At 43.1% G+C, this 18,529-nt stretch overlaps 1 protein-coding gene across 7 annotated transcripts in view; it reads right to left on the bottom strand.

Moving 5' to 3' along the window:
- Positions 1 to 18,529, bottom strand: part of PLAG1 (PLAG1 zinc finger) — a 49,984-nt gene that overhangs the window by 13,467 nt on the left and 17,988 nt on the right. Inside the window, exon 1 of one of the 7 annotated variants that reach the window (XM_061599146.1) lies at positions 156 to 283. The exons of 5 other annotated variants lie outside the window; for them this stretch is intronic. The gene's annotated coding sequence lies outside the window, so the exon portion shown is untranslated. Of the gene's footprint in view, positions 1 to 155; positions 284 to 8,623; positions 11,411 to 18,529 lie in introns of those variants that run through there. One more of the 7 variants, XR_009759356.1, reaches the window with a different exon arrangement.

The following is an 18,529-nucleotide window of genomic DNA, read 5'->3' on the forward strand; positions in this document are numbered from 1 at the left end:
AGAGCAAAACAGCCATGATTTTTGCTTTGAGTCCCCCTGCATGCTTACTCGTTCCCACTAAACCACAGTTTGGATTGGTGTTACATGTGATGCCCCTTTCCCCCGACTTTTCACAATTAAACGTTTGCTAAACACAAAGTAGCTCTGATACATACAAATGTTCTTTAGTACTGCAATGATTTTATAATCCACACTTGTTATGCACAGTAGATGAGGTTATGTACCTTTTGCTGAACATAATTCTTTTTCTATATATATGAAAACAGAGAAACGAAAGATTTGTATGATGACAGTCTTGTTCTACAGCAGATATCATGTCCAACACACAATCTCTTAGCTGAAATTGTTTTTTAACAATAACAACAGAAGCCATTTTGGCATGTAAGCTGTATATATTAATAAATAAGCAGGTTGCAATGGCTCTGTGGAAAAACCTACGAACAAGCAGCCTAGGTTCACTTGTAATTGTTACTTTTGACACCCAAAGGCTAGAAGGGAAATACTTGATTCAGATGACAGTGCAGGGTAGTAACTACATACAATTTTACTACACGAGACCCTTTAAAGATTGGAAACTAAAAGATAGCAACAAACAGCCACATTGACTTTTTAAAAAAACCCTTAAACATCTGGAAGGTCAATGGGGTGGCCAGGTTAAACAATATAATATAGTAAAATAGATTGGTGAGTCCAGGAAAACTATGGAAATCTCTCTCCAAACTGGGTACCTGGGCAAGAAAATAACAGAACACTGAAAGTAAATGCTGTATAATGCACACCGGGACATAACTGCTCACATCTATTGATCTTAGATCTTAGAGTCAATAGGAGAAACCTCATTGATTTTTGACACTATATTGTGGAAAAAAAGACAGAGTATATGATAGAAGTTTAAGTAATCACTAGTAAGAAGGGAATGAACTGATAAAAGTCCTTTCAAAGTATCCAGAAAAACATAAGCTTTGAAGCCATACTTCTTACAACATAAAAACCAACCTATTAAGCTCAGCACCACAATAATAATAATAATAAAATTTTATTTATGAGTCGCCTATCTGGCCGAATGAACGGCCACTCTAGGCAACGTACATAACACAGTAAAATACAATATAAAACCAATGAGGACCACAATCAATAATTAATCTAAACACCACCCTTCCAGTTAATAACAGCATTAAAAACTAATCTACCCCAGAGATCCCGTATGCCTGCCTGAACAGCCAGGTCTTCAAGGCCCGGCGGAAACCTATCAGGGAGGGGGCATGGCGAAGATCGAAAGGAAGGGAATTCCAGAGGGTGGGGGCCACAATCGAAAATGCCCTCTCTCTGGTCCGCACCAGCCTAGCTATTTTAACTGGTGGGACCGAGAGAAGGTCTTGCATGGCTGATCTCGTTGGGCGGCATAATTGGTGACGCTGGAGGCGCTCCTTCAGATAAACTGGGCCGAAACCGTATAGGGCTTTAAAGGTCAACACCAACACCTTAAATTGGGCCCGGTAAACAACTGGCAGCCAGTGTAGATCTATTAACACCGGAGTAATATGATCACGGTGACAGCTGTTTTTAATCAAACGTGCAGCTGCATTCTGTATCAACTGTAGTTTCCGGACCGTTTTCAAGGGTAACCCCACATAGAGCGCATTACAGTAGTCTAAGCGGGAGGAGACCAGGGCATGTATCACCCGTGGGATCAGGTGGATAGGAAGGTAGGGTTGCAGCCTCCGTATTAGATGTAATTGATACCAAGCTGCCCGGCTCACTGCCGAAATCTGAGCCTCCATGGACAGCTGGGAGACAAGAATGACCCCAAGGCTGCGTACCTGGTCTTTCAGGGGTAGTCTTACTCCATTGAACACCAGGTCAATATCTCCTAACCTTCTCTTGTCTCCCACGAGTAACACCTCGGTCTTACCGGGGTTTAGTTTCAGCCTATTCCTTCCCATCCATCCACTTACAGCTCCCAGGCACTTGGACACGGTGTTCACAGCCAACTCTGGTGAAGATTTAAATGAGAGATAGAGCTGAGTGTCTTCCGCATATTGGTGACACTGCAGCCCAAATCTCCTGATGATGGCCCCCAGCGGCTTTACATAGATGTTGAATAGCATGGGGGAGAGGATAGAACCCTGTGGGACTCCACAATTAAGAGGCCAAGGGTCTGAAACCTCATCCCCCAATGCCACCTGTTGGTGCCTGTCTGAAAGACAGGAATGGAGCCACTGTAAAACAATGCCCCCTATTCCTAATCCCTCCAGGCGATCTAAAAGGATACCGTGGTCAATGGTATCGAACGCCGCTGAGAGGTCCAGGAGGACGAGGAAGGTATATTCTCTCCTATCCAACGCCCTCCTCATATCATCCACCAGAGCGACCAAGGCTGTTTCAGTTCCATGTCCAGTCCTGAAGCCCGACTGGAATGGATCGAAATAATCTGCTTCATCCAAGTGTGTCTGTAACTGTTTGGCCACCACTCGCTCAATCACCTTGCCCAAGAATGGTAGATTAGAGACTGGGCGGAAGTTATTCAACTCTTGGGGATCCAAGGAGGGCTTTTTCAAGATAGGCTTTATTACTGCCACCTTGAGGGCTGATGGCATTGCACCCTCTTCCAAGGATGCATTTACCACTGCCTTGATCCCTTCACTCAGCTTCTCTTTACAGCTCATAACGAGCCATGAAGGGCAAGGGTCAAACAGACAGGTGGTTGGCTTCACAGTAGAGAGCACCTTGTCCACTTCCTCAGAGGGAAGAGGCTGAAACCGATCCCATCGTTTAACCGGAATGCAACTGGCCGACTCTGGCTCACTTCCTGTATCCATGGCGTACGGAGTCATGCTCTTCAGGCGCTCGATTTTATCGGCAAAGTGTTTAGCAAATGTGTCACAGGAGACTTTAGAATGCTCCATGGGTTCCTGAGCAACTGGACCGACCAGGCTTCGGACCACTTGGAACAACCTCCTGGGGCAGCACTCTGCGGACGCAATAGAGGCAGCAAAGAATTCCCTCTTTGTTGCCTTTGTTGCCACCTGGTAGGCAGCTATTGCTGCTCTAACCAGTGTCCGATCGTCTTCAGAGCGAGATTTCCGCCACAGGCACTCTAGTCGTCTCACCTCCTGCCTCAGACCCCGCAACCATGGTGTATACCAGGGTGCTATCTGAGTTCTATTCAGGGGGAGAGGACGTTTCGGAGCCACCCGGTCTACTGCCCTAGTGATCTCCCTATTCCACTCCATCACCAGGGTTTCGACTGGGCGTCCTTCAGCTGGCTCCAAATCTCCCAGCGCATTCAGGAATCCTTTAGGATCCATCAGGCATCTGGGACGGACCATCCTAATAGGTCCTTGTCCCCTGCGGAGGGTGTGTGGCATTAAGAGGTCCATATTCACAAGGCTTGCAATGACAACTGGACTAGATGAATTACATGAAAAATTAGTAGCTATACCATGAAAGCCAATTAGTTGTCTCTTTAAGACTTTATAACCTGCCTTTCTACTTAAACTGCATTCAGGGGAATAGCAAGCATTTAAACTCTACACCTCAAGGCATCTGAGAACTACAAAACATATCATAAACACAATTCAATGCACAAATCACTTATTGCTGCTGTAATATCAGCTCCTAATTTTAGTCCTAATGGGGAGTAGGCTCTTCAGATTATTGAAAGAGTATACCTATACGTGAAAACCTGTTCAGTCAAAATCAAACCTGAACATACAAGTGATTAGAAGGAAGTTTAGGAAATCATAGAAAAATGGTTTGAAAAGATCAGAAGCACTTCAAATCTAAAACATTTAAGATCCTTTTAGATGTACTAGACCAAGAAAATGATTAGCTGGGGAAAACTCTTAAGGGACTTGGGGTGAGATCTAACATCACACCAGATGACACAACAGGATTTCTGCTTCTTTATACAACCCCTGGGCCTCCCCGCAATCAGATCTGGAGGGTTTCCCAACTCTATGGAACAGATTTTGGCAGCACACAGTAATTTGTAGGGGAGAGGAGAAGAAGTCCTATTTTCACAAGTGGGCTGTCACAACTGGAGCGCAATTCTATGTATACCTATTCATAAGTAAGTACTATTGAATTCAGTTAGGTTATTTATTTATTTATTGAATTTATATCCTATCATTCCTCCCAGTAGGAGCCCAGGGCAGCAAACAAAAACATTAAAAACACTTCAAAACATCTTAAAAACAGACTTTCAAATATATTAAAACAAAACATCTTTAGAAACATATTAGTTTTGATATATGGGATTATTGGGAATATGGCTTCTTTTTATTTATTTATTTATTTATTTATTTATTTATTTATTCAAGCAAGCAAGCAAGCAAGCAAGCAAGCAAGCAAGCAAGCAAGCAAGCAAGCAAGCAAGCTTTTAAAACCACCCTTCATAAGGATGGTGTACAATTAGACTGAAAACAGTCATGCCACCATAGATACAAACGGAAAATAAAAAACCATTACAAAAAGTTTTAGGAGGCAGTAACAGAAAATAGGATAGACTAAACAATTGAAATGCCAGGTAATGTTAGAAGTACCAAAAGGCAGAAGGTATTTATTTCCACTAGTGATAGGCTGTTCAGTAACTATGACATTTTGGAATACAATCAAGATAGCAAATCAAGAAGATAGAGTTACTATTGGATTATCTATCTAGTCCACTTTACATAAAGGAAATACTGCTCAACAGTTGTACATTGATTTTTTGTGTGATAAAGACAAGAATAAGTTATGCACAATATTAGAGAACATTATCTCTTCCAACCACAACAACTGAATGGGAAAATGAGATGCTTGAAAGTGTTATCTCAAAATATGCAAATGATCAGACCTGCCTTTCTCCTCCTTCCCCATGGTCAGTTTTCAATAAGCATTCAAATGATCAACCCTGCCCTCTCCTCCTCCTTCCTCCCATCACCTCCCTTTTGCCCCTCCCTTCTCCCCCATGGTCAGTTTTACCTATCCTAACCATGATTGCATGGGAGTAAATTCCATTGAACTCAATAAGTATGCAAATGATCAGACCTGCCTTTCTCCTCCTTCCCTTCTCCTCTCCCTTCCTCCTCCCCTGCCCACTCCACACGTTCCTCCCTCCCTGCTGATCAGTTTTACCTATCCTAAGCATGACTGCATGGGAGTAAATCCCACTGAACTCAATAAACATGCAAATGATCAAACCTGCCCTTCTCCTCCCCTCTCCTCCTGCCTGCTCCCCTCCCCCTCCTCCCCTCCCCATCCCGTGGTCAGTTTCACCTATCCTAAGCATGACTGCAGGGGAGTAAATCCCACTGAACTCAATAAGCATGCAATGATCTATCCATTCTCAGCCAACTTGCACAGGATCCCATTTCTTACCTCCCAGATTAAAAAGCAGAGAAATTCAGTAACAGGCACACACAATTTGGGTTGGTCTTTCACAGTCCAATCCACTTCCTGTGTAGCTTGAAAGAACTGGGTAACATTGCCTCTGTGTTTGTATTTTGACAAATTTGTAGGGCAGTACAATATCTCAGAGAGGAGGTCAGGTCTCCTGTTTCCCTGGTGCATTCACTATAGCTGCCCTATTTCCCTGCTTTTTAAAGTTTGATAGAAATATCTGTGGGCTATAGGTATGTTCTTAAACCGCAAGGTTTTTTGCCTATTAGTGAATCGTTATCCGCCCAGAGATATGTTCACCGCCCAGAGAGCTATTGCTAGTCGGGCGGTATATAAATTTAATAAATAAATAAATAAGATTCAACCCAATGCCCTTGTTTTTCTCTTAAAACTTAACCAATGTGTAACACAGTATATGCCGTCAAGGTGTAATTTCTTTTAAAAATATTCTTCCCCAAAATGAAACTTGGATTTTGTTTGGATACATTTAAACTACATTACTGAAGTTGCTTCCTAATCAAATATTTCAGATCAAACCCTTTTTTATTTATTTGCTGGAAGCCTCAGGAGGGGAGAGTGTTCTTGCACTCGGGTCCTGCTTGCAGGCTTCCCCCAGGCACCTGGTTGGCCACTGTGAGAACAGGATGCTGGACTAGATGGGCCACTGGCCTGATCCAGCAGGCTCTTCTTATGTTCTTATTTAAGCATATAAAGTTAACAAGGCATATTGCTTCAGTTTTGGTTACAGATGAAATCAGATGCCAGTTAGTTTATAGAACTGGAAGCTTTTCTAGAAAGTTTTCCAGTTCAAAACTTTCCAAAGCAACCCACAATGCTGCATGCAACAGAACTAACAGACTTTCTGGATATTAAATCTAGTTCAGCTTCCTATTTTCAATAGTGGATAGCCAAATGGTTCTGTTCAAGGCAAGACATGAATATGATATCCTTTCCGTGAACTTGTTCCATGTGTCCACCATAGAGAGTTATACTGTCTCTGAACGTGCTGGTTGAGATTACATTTTATGACTGATAAGAGGGCCCTTCAATCTGGAGAGCTCAGGTAAAGCAGTTAAAAAGAACCAGTGAAAGGTGTGGTTGGGAGTAGCTTGACAGGATTGATGGTGCTTAGAGCATTCCTACTTCTGGGAAACATCAGCCATCTCTGCTTGTAAACATAGGACTTATAATGCATGACTAATTATAAATTTGAATTAAAAAAGTAGAACTTAACTAAAACGCAGCATAATATAAAGTCATATTTGGATTAGGGAGATCAGAGTTCAAATCCTAGATCAGCTTTAAATATATATATATATTCATTTTCTTTTTATAGGTAACAAAGTACTGCAAATATACCATGAAAAGGAGGAAAAGAGTATGCTCATTCCAAGCATAAGGAAAAACAAACTATATATCTGAACCCATTCAGGGGTAATTATGGGCCACAAGAGGGCAAAATCCATATTCAGGAGTTGTAGCATCCTATTTCAGTTCTAAACTGCATTTGAAGAAAGAAATCTTGTGCCCATTACTATTTCTCACTCTATTGTTGCAAGGATAAATGGAATCATCCCAAGGAACATGGGAATGCAAATGTAAGTAAGTAAGTAAGTAAATAAGAAAGAAATCCTTCACCTGCCTTTTAAGCCAGACACGTAAATAATCACTTGCCTGTGAACTGAGAACTCTCAATTTGCAGTGCATCCTTTGAATGTGTCTAGCTCTTTAAAAATAAAATTCCATCACATAAAACTGAATAAACTTCTGTTTCCAGCTATTAGCACACAAGAAGTCTCCTACTTTGTTTTGCAAACAGCACCGACCTTTGTATTTTTTAAACTCACACCTAGTAATTGACCACAGAAGTGTAACATGTATTTAAAATGTTACGGAACATAAAAGGAATGTGTAAATAAAGATTTTATGCAAAATCAGTAAGCTGAGTAGAGGTATATCCTTGACTGATGCATAACAATGATGGTGAGGTATTGGCAAGCCCTGTTTACAGCAGCCTGTGATAACACCTTTTTGGCTACAAAGTCTTATGCATAACTGTTCACAGATAAAAATTACTTCAGCAATTACCTAGTGTTAAGATATTTAGGAAGTTAACATGTGAGAATCCTGTTTGGGAAATGTACAGACTTCCAATACTGAAATGAACTGGCAGCTCTAGTGCATGACACAAATCTACACGCACATTTTGTCCCATGCACGTTGTGTCTCTTTAGAACACCCAATCTTAAGCACCCATGTCAGTCAGTGCTTGTAATGCTGGCATAATATTACCTGGACTGCCTTCAAGTCGATCCCGACTTATGGCGACCCTATGAATAGGGTTTTCATGGTAAGCGGTATTCAGAGGGGGTTTACCATTCCCTTCCTCTGAGAGGCAGTGACTGGCCCAAGGTCACCCAGTGAGCTTCATGGCTGTGTGGGGATTTGAACCCTGGTCTCCCAGGTCGTAGTCCAGCACCTTAACCACTACACCACACTGGCTCTCATAATATTCCCTAGGTTAAAACAAATTCTAACAGCAACTAGTGCGATCAGTAGCATAGTGGCAAATTCAGAAGTGAAGGGTCCCTTCATGTTAATCACAGCCATATACACCCCTTTTTTTTGCTACTGGTTGAGAATGAGATCCTTGTTAACGCCTTCTCTCACGACGACAGACACCCCAAGGAGCCAATCAGCATGGAAGGGGAAAGTGTTAGCTACCGAGAACGAGTCTTCTCAGTGGCTCACTCACCTCCTTTCGCTCTTATTGGGTCCAGTCAGCAGCAAAGGGCAAGGAAGCAGGTTACAAGACTCTTCTCAATGGCTAACACACTCCCCTTTCATGCTGATTTGCTTGCTCCTGAGACCCCAGACTACACCCGAGTGCTATTCAGCAAAAAGTATGCTATGTACTCTACTTTAAATACACATTTGGTTGAGACACAAGTGTTATGGCAAACTTTCAAGTCAAATGACTGATTTGGCTAATTTAAGTTATTTTTAAAATGTGACAGTAGGTTTTCCCAACCCCACAAGACCCATTTGATCAAATGGCTTTAGATATAAAATCAATCCACCCATCTTGCACAAACTGAATGACAAATTCCTGCAAACCTATATAATTTTTTAGCAAACAATGTGCAATAGATAACAAGCAATAATGGGGCATAATTCAATAATTTTCTAGTGTAATCATCATCTAATATAATGTTAGGAACTAAGTATTTGAATTTCATCTATACATATAGCAAAGAACAGGTATGAGAGTTAGGGCTGACTAGTTTACTGAGCAACGCAATGTGATGAACTATAAACTTCAAAGTTACCTGAGCTCAGCAGATCAAAAGACCTCACCTACCCCTTGTTTTGGTGGAATACTGATGGAAGACTGACTAAAAATGCCCTCTACCATCAGGACAACAAGGTCACACAGACCTATTAAAGCTGAATTCTAGCGGTCTTTTCTACTTGAACAGCCTTTTAATGGCTTGGTACAGATGGGGTGAGCTATATATTTTTGAAAAGCAATACAAATATGATCTATAAGCCTCAATCCTGGGAAGTCCTCTCTTTACCACTTTCTTGCCACAGCTACCCTGAAATGGTGGCTGCTATGTTTTTAAAGCATAATGGTGAACACAATCAAATGGATGCTACAGCAGCGCATCAGAAAGACAAAAGTTTTGGAAATGTTGCTTCTTATAACTGTCAACAGTAATGGAGCAAGAAGCACCACCTGTGTCTTCCAAGTTCACAATCTACGTTACAAATGTTCAGATTTTGAGATACGTTTAAAACTTAAAGATATATGAGCACCTCCAGATATTAGCACACAGTGAGTAAAGTTCCATCAGTATGCTGATGTACACTCAGCTCTATTTCTGTCATCTGGCTCATGTCAAGTACTGAAGGTGCCGAATCAGTGCCAACTAACTGAAATTGAATCCTTACAAGATGGCGAAAGTGTAGGTAGATGGTTCTCAGGTTCAGGGAATTTTTATTTAATCTGTTAAGTGAGCAGGTTTGTAGCTCGGCGGTGGGGGCTCCTTGATCAAGCTTTGTGTCTACTATCCCTGTACACCAGAGGGGGACAAACTAGAGATACAGCTGAAGTAAGAGTACCTTGGAACTGGAGCTAGGATGAACTGGAGCTGTATACAAGAGCCCAATAGGGAACTATTATCCCAGCAGAGGTCCAAGAGAAACTAGAAGGTTTATATAATCTCAGCTCCTCCCCCTTCGTGGTTACCTGCTGTGTGCCAATTCATTCCTGGTCTTTTCCCAACTTCTCTCTCCTCCCAGGAAGACTCTCCAACAGTGAAGTCCCTCTGGCTGCCAGATGAGCACTCCACTGTCAGTTCTGGACTTCCTGCCAAGCCCAACACTATCTCATCTACTTGAGGCTGGGAGTGAAGGAGGAGTCTAGGGTTCAGTTGTGCTGTGTTACTGGGGAAGCTGGCAATTTCCTTGAGACTGGTAGCTTGGGCTGTTCTACTGTGACATCGAGGTCTTCAGGCTCTCCAGTCCCTCACTCCTCTTTTCTGGCTGACATCCACCCAGAGTCATGGTTGGGCTGCCCACAGCACACACACCTCCAATAGAAAGGAGGTGCAAGCACACTCTCAGTCACTGCAGTTTTGCCCTCCTCACCCTGGTATACACACTGACTGAGAACTTCACTCTCTCCCCAATTGGCTAAGCATACTAGCTGAGCATTTCAGTGCCTCACAAATTCCAACTGTGTAAGCTACTCTACTACTAGTTCTCTCCTTGCATCTTCCTTTGTTCTCCACAGGTTGCTGTCCTACAAATGCAAGGCCCACTTCAGACCCAATTCCATATATATATCATGGTGGAACCCCACCCCACCCCATGACCACTAGCAGAATCAAGAATACACCCAACACACTGGCTCCCCATGACAGATAGTTAAGCCAGAAGTGCAGACCTCATGTTGCTGGTGCCTAAATGGACGCCACTACTTTGCCACGTATGTTTGTTTCCAAGGAGAGGTAGCTGGGAATCAACTGGATCTCAGGGGACCACAGCAAGTGATTCTAAGGGAGATGGACAAAGGACCACTTTTCATCGCGCTCTTAAGTCCATCAGATTACAATGGGGCTGGCCTCTTGGAGCACACAAGTAGGGTGGATAATACTGCCAAGTTCATGAGAGCCTGTCGGGCAGTAGTGGGATTAGGCAGGGGAAGCAAAAACAAAGTACCTTGGTGAAGAGCTACTCCACTGTGTGGGAGGGCCAAGGACAAGCAAATGCGACAGGGGTGGAAGAAATCATGGTGTACACGGTATCCATGATGCACTTGTCAGACCACACCTCGTGCTGTATGGTAATTTGAACAGAAAGCACTTCTAACACTACGGGTGAGCCTTGGTTGACAATACCCCATCCTAGTGAAGCAGAGGCCGATGTTCCAGGAACATGTAAGAACAGACAGCCAATGCCCTACTTAATGGGTGTCCATTTTGTGTTGTGTTTAACCTTTTGTTTTTATTATATTTGTGCATCACCTTGATATATGTATATATGGAAGACAATTATCATCATCTTGACTAAAGCCAGCAGGAACTATTAGCATCCTCCTGTTTGGCATGCAGTTGCAGGGCACTGCACACGCTAAGACCACTGTGGAGGTTTTCTCAGGTATACTCAAAACATCCACCCCCCATGCACACTAACACGTAGTGCAGACATTGGAAGATCATCATCAGCTTCCAAAAAGCATACTCGGTGACCATCCGTGTCACCCTGTGTGCTTAATTGTAGCTAGCCATGATGGCAAGTAGATCCTGTGGGTAAGAATAAGAGCCCTGCTGATATTGATAGCCATCACCATCTTGGGGTTGTGAATTTTACAGATTAATTATGTACTGCCTTCTCTCTGTTCCGAATATTCCATATTCCAAAAATCAGCTTCATTTGATGATTCCAATTCTATTATTATGAGGGAGGAAGCGAATCTTTCTACGGTGTCAGGTGGTAATGTTCCAGAAATATCTTCTGTCACCTGTTGGGGAAAGCACAGACCATTAGGTAATGGGGCAGCATATAGGTAATGGTAGAGGGATCACGTATACAGTTAGCAGGCATGAAAATGCTGGCCCCTGGGAGTCATGCACACTTTGAAGGAGCTTAGCATGCACATATTGAAGAAGCCCTGTGTGTCACAGGCAGCAAGCATATTGAAATAAATCCTGATGATGTGTATTGAGGAGGGTGGACCTGGGGGCCAGAATCAGAACAAAAGTCTCATCCAAATTACCTCAACTGCCAGGGAAGTCAGTTATAGGATAAATTCCTTCCTGATTTTCCTGAGAAACTTCTCCATTGTGGGAAATATAATGAATTCCCAATAGCGATGGAGCATCACCCTCAGAGGCTGCTGGCTGAGGACTCCCAAGGTATCACTGAACATTTTCCATGGAAGCCCAGAAGCACTTCTGAGCACAAGGATATTGAGCCTGAAAGAGGTGGGTTGTCAAGTGCATGCATAGTTCAATGGCAAGCATTTTGCAAACATTTTAGATCCATTAGCATGAGGGCCCTGACCCAGGGTGCCCTGCCTCTAAATATCAACTACCACTCCTATTGATTCATTATGTAGATTTCCAGCAAGGAAATAATTCAGTTTGAACGAATAGGGGCAGCAGTTGAAAGAACTGCAACCAATCAGGTTGCCACACCTTACTGAAAGATAGATCTTCCCTGATGGGAAGCATCACAGGGGTGGGTGGTGCCCTTGTCAATGACTTGAACCAGTGTACCTCTCTCTGTCCTGCTCTACTAAGGTTGCTAATCCCTTGTATCCTTGACCAGCTAGGTGTGTTGTTAAGGGGCCATGCTAGGCTCACACTTGTGGGTCTGTGAACTACCTCTGGGTAATGGACATATACTGTACTGAGCAGACTGCAGCGAATAAGAGGTGGGGATTCTATGGTGCCCACTCCATTCAAGCTGCCTCTTGCCCACATATGTGTGTGGCTTTGACTCACCGACTCGCAATTACATAGGACCTCCATTCCCAGCCTTGTCAAGTTGCTTTTGGTGCTGGCTGTTGCTGGGCATGCATTCTAATGCATACTTTATCTCTATAGGACAGCTGGGCTGGCCTTAAAGACACAACTGTACCTCCCAAGACATCTGGGGACATGGAGGAGTTGTTTGACTGAGTTGATCCCATTGCCCTCAGCTATGTCTCACTAGCCAACATCTGTTCAGCTCTTCAGTTTCATCTCATAATAATTTCCCATCTTTTCTGTCTGGACTCTTTCAGAGGCCATGGTCTCTGGTGTATTTGAACCTTTGCTGGCAGGGATGGTCACGTATCCTCCAAGACAAACTGAGGAGAGGAGAAAATAGGATTCCAAATGGAATACGTAGGAGAAGTCTGCCGGTATGAGAATGAGCTTGTCTGCAATTTGTTCTTGACACATATTCATGCTCTTAATTTAAGGTGTAGAAAGAAGAGTGGTTGAAGCAAGGCACAGCTAAGAACTGAGTGTTGAACTATCACCAGCACTTTGGCCCTATGACTCATAAAAGATGAGCCAATTCATTCTGAGACATCAAGGTATGCATTTGAAAGCGAACTTGTGAAAAGGAGAGCTTCAGCATGGCCTGTACTTTGTTCTCCTGTTAGAGAGATGGGTTTCCAAGGGATCATAACTTGAGGGATGGTAAAAGGGTATGGCTACAAAACCCTGGAGCCAGTTCCTTGGTGAAGGGCCAGGCATACATTAGGCATCTCATTTTGCTGCCAGCTGACCTCTAGCTCTCATTCTTTACAGACCCAAACCACCTCCTATGGTACAGGACAATTATTCCACATCCCTTGTCACCACCAAAGGGTTCTTGCCAGAATACAAGTTAGCTGAAGTAGCCTCTGTAGGACCCAACATGAACCAGAAGATGATCTCAAGGGACACTGTGTTGCCCTGTAGCATGGCACCAATTTCAGCAGACTTGGTGAGGCCAGTGTAGAACACAGCAATCATGTGGCCAAGCTGTCACCCTGTATAGAAGCAGCCCTATATCCCAACATTTATACTCATGTCAGAACCAGGAGAGTGCTGTGGCTTCTAGTGTATAGCTGATTAACTCATGTGCTAGGATCTGGGGAGGGGGTTGGCATCGTGCAACAGACTGACAGGCTATACTACTACTTGGGCTGATTTACGTCCTCTCTCACAGGGCCAGTTGAGGTGCCTGGATGCAATGCTGGCCTCACTCATCTACATCAGCTTCATCCTAATGTATGACTACCCACTCTCACCAGCCTAGTGGGGACACAGGCCAGGAGGAAATGCCCTACAGCAAGTTCCACTGCCCATTATGTCACCTATTGTTCCACTTGAGGATTTGGCCATTGGCTGGAAGAAACTCAGTGGTAGTGGGGGGGGGGAGGAGCTGGGGAGTAAGAGGGAAAGGGCACTACAATACCCTAAGGACTCAGCAAACTATTTGCAGAGCGGCAAACATATCCTAGTCTGGATGAGGTGGTGGCCACACGCTTGTCAGAAGGGACAGCTCTCTTTTGCACCAGGTGCTCCCCAAAATTGCAAACTTAATTTTGGTTGAATTGTATGGTTGAAAGCACATCTAGAAGGGGGCCAGTTATGGGAGGAAGAAGCAGTATTTGCATATCAGGTTCTGGCTAAGGAGAGGTCCAGATGAAGTCAGTGTGGAAAGTCAGCACTATTCCATTGAATATAGTTTTGAGACCTGGCAGGATCAGTGTGATAGGGTTATCAGGATCATGGATTGCTGGTGATGATGTGAGGGAAGTCCATGGGTAGAGGTGGCGGAGCTCTCTCAATTTCCACAAGCGCTGGCACACTGGAAGGAATTCTGGGCTGAAGCCGGTGCTGCCTGCTGCTTTATCCTTCCCTTATGTTCTCCTGAGACACACCATCAGGAACAGGAAAGATAAGAACATGCTAGGGAGGTACCCTCTGCCTGTTTCTCTGGCCATTAGGTGATCTCCCCACCAGCCTCTGATCTGGCTCCAACTTCTTTCCTGCACTCGTCACACAACTTTCAGTTACTTGCAAAGTCATGTTTTGCTGCAAGATGTCACACTCCTCCATGCTTTGGGCCACAGCATAACATAAAGTAAGCGGAAAACATAATGTGATTTCCAGCTGTGTTTTTAGTTGGCCAACCAAATAATAAATATAGTGGTTTAGTATGTTTAGTAAGAATGTTGATAGATGACTTTTGGCAGGTAAATTGTCCTCAATGAATAGGCTTCCTCTCAAAAATCCCACAACATGTTAGATTTGCAGGGAAGTTGTACAGCTCAATTTCAAAAACTCCATCTCATGATATATGATAGGTAGAAAGGTGAATATGGTGTCTATCCCATGTTTTCTAGGACAACTCTCAAATAATTTGTAATTAATCAGCATAAAGGTATAAGGTTTTATGCTACTCCCAATGTTTTATACTTGCCCGTAAAATGCAGGTTGAAATACATTTTTAAAAGGTACTGATGTTTACTTAATACTTGCATCCACAGTTCAGGGTCAGTTATGCTAGGATAAATAAAGGCTTCAATTTGAGAAAAGAGCCAAGATGCTTACACATCCTTCATGCACCAAAAAGCATGGAAATAGTTATGACACCTGCCTTTACTGCTTACATGGTATGGAAGTATTCTACAGAATCACATTGGGCTTACTTACAACTTGGCCTCCATGCATCCACATTTTTCCTTGATCTGTGATGACCTAATCCAAAGACTGCAAATCAAGAGAAGTTATAACATCTCCTGCCCTATACACCCTGATCTCTCTCTCTCTCTCTCTCTCTCTCTCATATATATACACACACACAGAAAACACATTAAAAGAAAACTTTATTGAAATCTTGTGGGAATTAGTTAAAAAAATTAATCCCAAAATTTGCACAGGTGCTAATTATCTGAAAATACTACAGTGTAGAAAAGTATAGTGCTTTTCTTTTAGAAGACACACCGACAGTGCCAAAAGAGCTGCCAAAAATGATATTTTCATTCATCATTCAACCTGGGAGCATTATTTACATAAAAATATGAAGTTATACCATTGATAGGGAAGTGGCAGAGAAGATTTGTTTCTTAAAGGTTTAGAAATTCAAGCCAATAAAATCCAAACTTTCAACACCCCAATGCATAGAAAACACTTTAAAATCCACAGAATGAAATATACGTAAGTGGTCTGAATCACAGCTTTCATTCCATGAATAGATCAGAATTCTATATGTCAAACAGAGCTTTCCTATATACCATTATCAATCTTCTCCAAAACAAATCTGCTCCTGAGGGTTGGGGACCCTTGAGCACAGAAAGACGCTAACAAGAAACAGGAATCTCTGAACACTGAAGAAGCCCCAACATGAATGGGAGTCCTTACCACCCATGCTACACCACCTTTGGATCCAAGCCAGTATCTCAATATCCTCTCTTTAACCTCTCAGACAAAAACTAGAATCCGAGAGGGTGGGAAACTGTTGGATGATGGCACCAACTTTACAAGCTTTAAAATGGGGATCAGACATATTCTTGAAGGATAAGTCTAACAACAGCTGCTACATGCAGAATAGGAGACACCATGCATCTGAATACCAGTAGCTGAGCAGTAGCAGTAGGAGAGGACTCATGTCTTGGCTTGTGGGCTTGCCATAGGCATCTGGTCAGCTAGTGTTGGAAATACTTATGTTTACACTTATTTGTTTTAGCACACAATAGGTCTATGTTGGATTATGATACTTATATTTGTCCAACAGATCTTAAAAACATAGGGTAAAATCCAGTTGGTGTCCCAGCAGAGGCATCCACTAATAATTTGGTTAAAACAAGAAGGGATTGGAAGGGGCTCTAAAAGGTTCTCTCCAAACTGAGTGAATGGGCATTAAAATGGCAAATGCAACTCAATGTAAGCAGCATAAAGTGATGCAAAAATCCTAACTTCACATATATGATAATGACATCTCAACTGGTGGTGACTGACCAGGAATGAGACCTTGGGCTAATAGTGTGTATAATGAAGATGTCAATCCAGTGTGCAGCAGTTGTGAAAAAGGGTGAATTCCACATTAGGGATGATTGGAAAAGGGAAAGAATGTAAGACTGCCAATAATGCTGTTATACAAATCTATGGTACAACCACACTTCGAATACTAGTCACTTCACCTGAAAAAGCATATTGTAGAGCTGGAAAAGGTTCAGATAAAGTCAACTAGGAGGGGCTAGAGTAACTCCTCTATGAGGAAAGGTTATATCATTTGAGGCTTTAAAAAAGGTGAACAACAGGGGACATGATAGAAGTGTACAGAATTATGTATGGTGTGAAGAAAGTAGACTGGGATAAAAGTTTTACCTCTTTCATAATACTAGAACCTGGGGCCATCCAATGAAGTTGAATGTTAGATTCAGGACAGGAAAAAGGTCTCGCTTCTTCACACAGTGAAACTATGGAATTTGCTTCCACAAGATGAATCATAGAATCATAGAGTTGGAAGGGGCCTTGTAGGCCATCGAGTCCAACCCCCTGCTCACAGCAGGAAATCCACAGCTAGAGCATCTCCTGCAGATAGCTGTCCAGCCTCTGCTTGAAGACATCCAGCGAAGGGGATCCCACCACCTCCCTAGGCATCGGTTCCATTGCCGAACTGCCCTTACTGTCAAGAAGTTCCTTCTAATGTCCAATCTGAATCTACACTCCTGCAACTTAAAACCATTAGACCTAGTCCTACCCTCTGGGGCAGCAGAGAACAAATCTGTACCCTCCTCTATGTGACAGCCCTTCAGGTACTGAAAGAGTGCAATCATGTCACCCCTCAGCCTTCTCTTCACCAGACTGAACATGCCAAGTTCCTTCAACCTTTCCTCATAAGACTTGTTCTCCATACCGGCTATCATCCTCGTCGCCCTCTTCTGAACCTGCTCTAACTTGTCTCTATCTTTCTTAAAATGAGGCCTGACTAATGCAGAATATAGTGGGACTATTATTTCCCTCAACCTGGAAACTATAGCTCTGTTTATGCAGCCAAAAACTGCGTTTGCCTTTTTTGCCGCAGCATCACACTGCTGGGTCATGTTCAACTTGCGATCCACTACAATTCCAAGGTCCTTCTCACATGCACTACTGCTAAGCCGGGTATTTCCCATCCTGTACCCGTGCATTTTGTTTTTGTGGCCTAAATGCAGAATCCTGCATTTGTCTTTATTGAATGTCATTTTATTAATTTCAGCCCAATTTTCTAGTCTATCCAGGTCCCTTTGGATTTTATTCCTGTCTTCCATTGTGTTAGCTATCCCTCCCAGTTTCGTATCATCCGCAAACTTCATAAGGCTTCCCTCCACCCCATCATCTAAGTCATTGATAAAAATGTTGAAGAGTATCGGCCCCAGGACGGAACCCTGTGGCACTCCACTCGAAACCTCCTTCCAGTCCGAAGCAGAGCCACCGACGACCACTCTTTGAGTATGGTTTTCCAACCAGTTGTGAATCCACCTGACAGTATTTCCATCTAGTCCGCATTTGACCAGTTTGCTAATCAAAAGGTCGTGGGGGACTTTGTCAAACACCTTGCTGAAATCTAGATAGATGACATCTACAGCATTTCCACCATCTACTAAGCTAGTGACCCGATCAAAAAAAGAGATGAGATTAGTTTGACAGGATTTTTTCTTGACAAACCCATGCTGGCTCCTTCTAATCACAGCATTGTCATCTAGATAGTTGCCAATGGACTCTTTTATTATCCGCTCTAATATCTTTCCCGGTATTGAAGTCAGACTGACCGGCCTGTAATTCCCCGGATCTTCTTTTTTACCCTTTTTAAAGAGCGGGACGACGTTTGCCCATCTCCAATCCTCCGGCACCTCTCCCGTTCTCCAGGATTTCTCCAAGATGATGGCAAGAGGTTCCGAGAGTACATGCGCAAGTTCCTTCAATACTCTGGGATGCAGTTCATCAGGCCCTGGAGATTTGAACTCATTTAGGTTAACTAGGTATTTCCTGACTATCTCCTTATCAATCTCGAACTGCAGTCCCGACCCCTTACTGAGATTGCTACCGATGCAAGGTTGCACACTGTTCCCTTTTTGGGAGAAAACAGAGGCAAAATAGGTGTTGAGCAGTTC

Source organism: Rhineura floridana, chromosome 1, assembly GCF_030035675.1.
Source record: "Rhineura floridana isolate rRhiFlo1 chromosome 1, rRhiFlo1.hap2, whole genome shotgun sequence".
Lineage (NCBI taxonomy): Eukaryota > Metazoa > Chordata > Lepidosauria > Squamata > Rhineuridae > Rhineura > Rhineura floridana.